The following is a 7015-nucleotide window of genomic DNA, read 5'->3' as shown; positions in this document are numbered from 1 at the left end:
GTCAGCAGTATATTTGTTGAACATAAGTCAAGACATAAGTCTAAGCTATACCAGATCTTACATGGTCACTCAGGCTTTGCTCTAGAGAACAAATTTCCATTTATTTGTAAGGACTGCATAAGGATTTGTGGCATAAGCCTTTTGGACATTTTTCTGAATACTGGGAGGGGAGAACACAGCAGGACGGACCCTATTAGTTTCATATAGGAAGAAAAAAGCACAATTTGAGCACGAAAATTTGTGGTAAAAATCAGGGTGAACTGTCACAACACGAAAACTGCACTTGCCCCTCTTCCCTGCTCCAACCCACCAACACGGGCAGTGGTCAAGCAGAAAAATCCCTGAAGACAGCTTTGCTCCTGGCTGGTTTCAGTCTATGATGAGTCACTTTTCTCTAATGAGGGAAGTAACACCATTTAGTGTATTTGAGGTTGGAAAAATCTTCTGTCCCGATTCTTGAAACATTAATTGAGGATCTGTTGTGTTTACCCACCTACAGAAAAGACACAGGGCCCTCCCAGATTTACATTAATGGACTACAAATGGATTTTCAAAGCACTAGTCACGGGCCATTTACTAGAGCCTGATGCTAACTGGCATAGTACTGAGAGAGCCAAAGAGAGTCAGTCAAAGAGTAGCTGGGCTACTAGTTCCTCACCATCCATAGACTTTACCTTCCATAAAATCTTGCCAGCAGCTTCCTTCTAGAAGTAGGCTTGCCTTGCACTATGTTGGATTAATGTAGCTCCATTGCTATTAATATCCCTACTACTTTCTTTGGATAAATGCTGCTTGCACAGGAAAGAAAAAAAAAATTGCTGAGAAACCAAAAATAAAAAAAAAGCCAGTCCACAATGAATTGTCCAATCCATTACTAATTTCTTCCTAAAATAGCCCAGTTTTGCAAATCGTCTCAGCATCAACTAATCAGAATATTCTGATGGAATTAAAAGAATGATGAAAAGGAACAACTTTAAACAAGTATTTTCATGTAAAACAGCTAGGAAAGTAAATTCAGCTAAATACAGGGTTAAAAAAATCTTCGTTGATAATTTCGATAAATTCTTTATAGTCCATATATAGTCTTTAAAGACACCATCAAATTTAGAGTCATGCAGGTTATATTAAACTTCAGAAAATGCCTCACAGAATGAGCATTAAAAGAATATAAACTGTTTAGTTTATCAAAAAAAAACCCCCCAGCCCACCCACCCCAAATTCAAAAACCTGGCATGTGATCTGATTACAATATATCAATATTTTCCCAGGGAGGAAATACTGGGAATTAATAGGCTGAATCTAGCAAGGAAAAGTGTTACAGGCAACGCAAACAGGGAAGCAAGACTGCTTCAAACTGCAGAGAAGGCCTGCATTTTAAGGCTGAGATTAGTCACTGGAACAAGCTGCTAATAAAAGCAGCAAATTCTTCATTTCTTTTGGCCTTCAAAAGCACAATAACTGGCTTTCTGAAAATAAGCATTAGTCAAACTCAAGTGATGACACCTGGTAAAGGAACAACTGTGTGAATGTTAACGGTTTGTGATGTGCAGGGGATTAGATTACAGGCTCTAGTGATATCATCTATCCTTAAATGCTCTGAGTAAATACAGCATTGTACTTTTTTTCCAGCTTAATGATCAGAATTCAGCAAATCCACCTTTTTCTTCTTCTCCATTTTATGTTTTTGTTCAGAAAACAGGGAGACAATTACGGCGTGCCTGTCTATGATTGCTTTGCTATTTTCTACGCTCCTAAACCTTGATAAGAAACAGAATTCACTTTATGACCCCTTGACACTAATATGGCATTAATGCAAACGAGAGCTGGGGCCGTTATATTTGTCACAGCAAAGTCCACAGAAACGACAGCCACTCATTGTGCACACCGTAGCCTCAGACATATGGGATAAATGACAAGGTTTTAGGGACTCCTTGGGAGCTTCAGATCTCATTTTAGTTCTACCAACAAATAAATACTAAAGATGTTTTTTACTTGAAGCAGTAGGGGAATTTAAAATCTGCAGATTTGTGTCATGCATGGCCCACACCAGCCTTCTGCCTGCTACATCTTCTTAAGTGGTATTACCATAACTATTTGCAAAGCAAACTCCCACTGCATCCTCCATTCCTGAATGATTTCTAGCACTGAGTTTAAATGGGAGAACAGATTTGTTAAGAGTAGTGTTCTTGAAAAGTGTTGAAGTGATGCAAAGAAACAGTGCCACTGCTACCATTTACTCTGGGGAGTCATTCTGCAGGCGAGGAGCTATGTTCCTTTTTTTGTGGCTCTTTCTAAATATCCATGTGTCTGGCACCACGCTTTCTGAGCAAGTCCTGATCCTGGCCTAGCAGCGTTGCTCTCAGTCTTCCAGAAAATAACATTCCTGCATCCTTCTCAGCACCGGGTTCTAGCTGACCGGTGGAAGAGAAGGCAGCCCCAGCGGCCCCGCTGTTTTAGGGTGCTGGCAGAGAGCAGGGCACCGGGCAGTAGCCACCGGTCCCCAAGTGGAGTCGGGGACCAAAGCAATGGAGAGGAGATGTGTTACCCCAGCGGAGGGACAGCCCGGAGGGGCAGCAGCCAAAAATACCACAGTCTGGAGCTTGGACTTAGACATCACAAAGTTGGGCAGCTGCGCTGTGAAAGATGATGGCGGACCGTGTTAGGAGTCTGTGTACCTCTAAGGAATATGTCCCCACTTCACCTTTTGTTGATGTTGTCATTTTGAAACAGGTAACAAAGTTTTCCTACTGCGGGGGAGACTGTCCTATTCTCTGCCGTTTTAACAAGCCGGGTTAACGTTGAAATAGGCAGAGAATGAGTGTCATCTCCACACGCCATCGATCGCCTCTACAGACCCCCGGGATAGAGCCGTCCCCGCATCGCCGGGGGACAGACCCGCACCGTACCGCTCCGCCTCTCGGGGACAGACCCGTCCCGCATCGCCGGGGACAGACCCGCACCGCACCGCTCCGCCTCTCGGGGACAGACCCGTCCCGCATCGCCGGGGACAGACCCGCACCGCACCGCTCCGCCTCTCGCACCAGGTGGCAGCAAAGGAACAAGGAGCAGCAGGGAAAAGCTGCAGGTTCTATTTGGATGGTTTGGGGGGGGTTTTGTGGGTTTTTTTGTTTTGTTTTGTGTTGGTTTGGTTTTTTTCTCCCCCAGAGATTTTTTTTTTTTGCATAGTTTCAAAGAAAAAAGAAAAGGAAGATAGTGAGAACTGGGAGCACAGGTGAGTCCTTCACAAAGTGACCTGGGGTCCGAGCTGCCACGGCTTTTGGGTGCCAGGGGTGGTGGGAATCCGTTGTCGAGTGCACCACAAGCCTCTTCTCACGTCCTCTCAGCCGGGGACCTGCAGCTGTGAAGTTGCGGCCACATGTTTCCACAATGAGAATTTCGGGCAAGGAGAATTTGCCAAAAAGTGATAAATCCCATGAAGTGTTGTACAAAAAAGGTCAGATCTGTGTAATCAGAATACCACAGCCGAGTCCCCATCCAGAAGACAACATCTCAATACATTTAATTACCCTTTAACCTCTATTGCTGTGGTGTGTTATAATGCCACTCTGAAAAGGATGTCTTAGTCTTCAGTGAATGAGATGTAGCAAGAAATGTCATTTGTAGTCAAATTACTTGTTGGAAACAGCACCCAAACCTTTTCAGAGCAATGAATTTCTGAGCACAAAACTCAGGAGAGTTTCAGTCTTAAAACATTTACTTTTATAGGGTAGCCACAACATCTCTACTATGAAGCTTTTATTACAGAGCTCATTCCTGCCCTGTGCTTGACCTTATTTGTCATAATTATAAATCATGCATTTAACCCGTTAGTGGATAAGTATAGTAGGGCAACTATTAAATTTTGTTCATTATATTTCTTATAGGCTGCTTTTAGACTACATAAAGTTGTAAAATTGAGTACTTGGGAGGTACTGCAAGAAATTGTAGAGTTCTTATACAGGAATTAAGTCACCCTCTCCCAGGGCATGTTGCATTACACTTTTGAGTGACATAAGGCTGCTTGTCCCCGTGGCCATCCAGGGCCCCACAGACCCTGTCCCATTTACTGCATGTTGTGCCTCACAACCAACCACCAGGCAAAACTGCATCCCTCACACCTGCCCCAAACCAGACGTGGACATTAAAGTGGAGGAAGAGACGCCACACGTATTCCCTGACCTGTCCCTGGGCCCCCACCTCCTGCCTCAGATGGCCAGTGTTAAAAGGGCTTTGGCCCTACAGCTTCTGGCAATGGCATGTGAAAACCCTGCAGCAGGTTCCTGGCTGCCCAGGAGGAGCCTGTGCCACCAAACGCAGCCACAGGGTGGAGGAAGAACTGCGTAACCAAACCTGCATCCTGTGACCCAGCCTGGTGGTACCTTCCCTGGGGACCACAGCCCTTGTCATCCCCCAGGAACACTGACTCCAGGAGCTGGATGCTAGCCCCCCCGCCACCCTGGCCTTCGCTTTTGGAAGAGTCACAAGACACATCCATGGATCAGTTTGGTCTGTGAACGTAAGACAGGTTAGACTATTGACTTTTCGTAGACCTTCATTTCTGAAAGAATCTAATTTGCTTTATTTGGGGCCGCTGCTGTAGTTTTTGTGAGTAATCTCCTATTTTAATTAGAGAAAGTAAACAGAAACATGGGAAAACAAATGTTAACTGGAGCTGCTTCTCTGTCAGTGGAGCCTGAATTCCAAAGTTTCAGCTTTGAGCCTGCTCTCCTAGGGTGCCTCAGAGCGTACAAACGGGCAGCATAGGGAGATAAAACCTCCTGACATTATGAAGCCAGCTGATCAGGAGTCCTACTGACTGGCCATTTAGGCACACACTGACAACGCTGGATCCTGTTCCACTCTGGGGCACAAATGTTAGCACTGTGAAGGCATCTGTGTGCGCTGTGGCCCTGCCTGCATCTCTCATGTAGCTAAGGCCTCCTGAAGCTGGTGAGGGTCCGGAGCACAAGCCTTATGAGGAGCAGCTGAGAGAGACGGGACTATTCAGCCTGGAGAAAAGGAGGCTGAGGGGAGACCTTATCGCTTTCTACAACTACCTGAAAGGAAGTTGCAGAGAGGTGGGGGTTGGTCTCTTCTCCCAGGTAACAAAGGATAGGACAAGAGGAAATGGCCTCAAGTTGTACCAGGGGAGGTTTAGATTTCTTCATGAAAAAAGGGTTATCAAACACTGGAACAGGCTGACAGGGAAGGGGTTGAATCACTATCCCTGGAGGTATTCAAAGGATGAGTATATGTGGAGATGAGGGACATGGTTTAGTGGTGGTTTTTGTCTGTGTTAGGTTAATGGTTGGACTTTATGATCTTAAAGGTACCTTCCAACCTAAATGATTTTATGATTCTAAGCCCCTGCTTGGTGGGTTAAGGTCCTCTGGAGCCCTGACAGCCACAAGGCCAAAGGACTGCAGGATGGAGCCATGGTGGATATCCGTTTCCATTGCTCCCTTCTCCACAGGGACACTTGTTTGCTACTAGCTGTGCACTGGATCCTGGACCCTCTGCCCTCATTCACAGGGGAGACGCCTACCTTCTACGCTGCTCCAGGCCAGGGAAGGGCAAGAATGAGATAGCAAAGGCCTCAGAAATCCCTAAGGAGACAAGAAGAGCACAGTACTTCAACCAAACACAAATATTTAATTAACTGAACAAAGTCATTATTTAAGAGCATACAAGTGAGCTGCCCAAAGAGCTATTGATCTTGTCACTGCACTGCTGTCTCGATGCAGTCTCCTGAGCCATGCTTTTCTCCAGCACAGCAGCTGTCTGTGTGGAGTTCAGGCTGCGCTCATCCTTTGGCAGGTTCTGTTCCATGAAGACCATGTACCAGACCATGCTTGCAGGAGAGCACTATGCAGGATGACCTATTGGCTAGGGGTCCCATGAGCCTGGGGCAGCTGGTGGCGCTCCAGGATCAGCACTAGTAACCTGTACAGCTCTGCAGTGGTCTGCAGATTAGTCTGAAGGCAAAAAGAAGTGTGGATAGAGAAAGTGAGAGAGAATGAACTGATTTGAACCTGCTATATCATAGGTATAATGCCGTGCTTCTTCCTTGTTCTGTCTCTAATCGGATAGGAGTAGATTATGAACCTCCTGCTATCTCTGGCAAGTAGATGGAGAATTCAAGGCAGTTGATGAAGTGCCAACTCCATTAGCTTTGCAGCTGATGTGTCGTGGTATGCTCCCAGACAGATTGAACAAGCATGGTGGCCTACTGGAGGTGTTCAGCCTCCATGGGTCCACAGCTATCTGGAGCACTTGATGCAAGAGACATTTGTCTTCATTCTGTCTCTCAAATGGTCCCAATGTAGCAGGTGGCCAATCAACTGTTACAGAAAAGGGCTAAAATCCCAAAGTCATGGGAGAGGTTGGTGAGAGGGGCCTCTCTCTCTCTTCCTCAACCTTGCTGTGACGCCCTGCTCCTGTGCTGTCATGAATCTGCCTACCCCAACTGCTTCCATCTTGTCACAGAGGTTGCTCTGCACCCTACAATGCTCTTCCCCTAATGTGATGCTAGATCATTTGTGGGGAGATGAGAAAAAATTGCAGAATATTCTGCACCTGAGGGTCAGAAATGCACCCTCAGACCTAAGGATGGTCATTCATGAAGATGGGCTGACAGAGCACGATGGCAGATGTAGTGAATCCTTGTCTGGTGTGGCTCTCAGGGCTAGTGAAAACACATGAGGGAAAAGCAGAAGATCGCACCTGCCATGATTTCTTTTCTCTGAGTAGGCAGCGTTGTAGGGACATGGGGGTGTATGTAGAGGGTTCTTGTCTCTGCAGATACTACTGTACTCCTCATGTAATGGCCTGGCTGCCAGAGCTCACCCACAGTACTAGCCAGCCTGTTTCCTATGCAAACTGGTGGGCCTGCTATTTTGTGGCCTGGGTTGTACCTTCTTGCCAATATCACATTTACTCTGTGTCAGCAGTCCTCCTTGGGCTGCTTCTGAGAGACGTGGGGAAATACAGGGCTTATAAACCTGGAAGAAACAAC

The 7015-nt window shown here is 46.1% G+C and overlaps 1 long non-coding RNA gene across 1 annotated transcript in view; it reads right to left on the bottom strand.

Annotated features, from left to right (window-relative positions):
- Positions 1-427: 427 nt before the first annotated feature.
- Positions 428-7015, bottom strand: part of LOC128907404 (uncharacterized) — a 20907-nt gene continuing 14319 nt past the window's right edge. Inside the window, exon 3 of the long non-coding RNA XR_008465578.1 lies at positions 428-493. This is a non-coding gene — a long non-coding RNA (uncharacterized LOC128907404). The remainder of the gene's footprint in view (positions 494-7015) is intronic.

This window comes from Rissa tridactyla, chromosome 3 (genome assembly GCF_028500815.1).
Source record: "Rissa tridactyla isolate bRisTri1 chromosome 3, bRisTri1.patW.cur.20221130, whole genome shotgun sequence".
Taxonomy (NCBI): Eukaryota; Metazoa; Chordata; class Aves; order Charadriiformes; family Laridae; genus Rissa; species Rissa tridactyla.
This window is presented reverse-complemented; position numbering and strand designations above follow the sequence as displayed.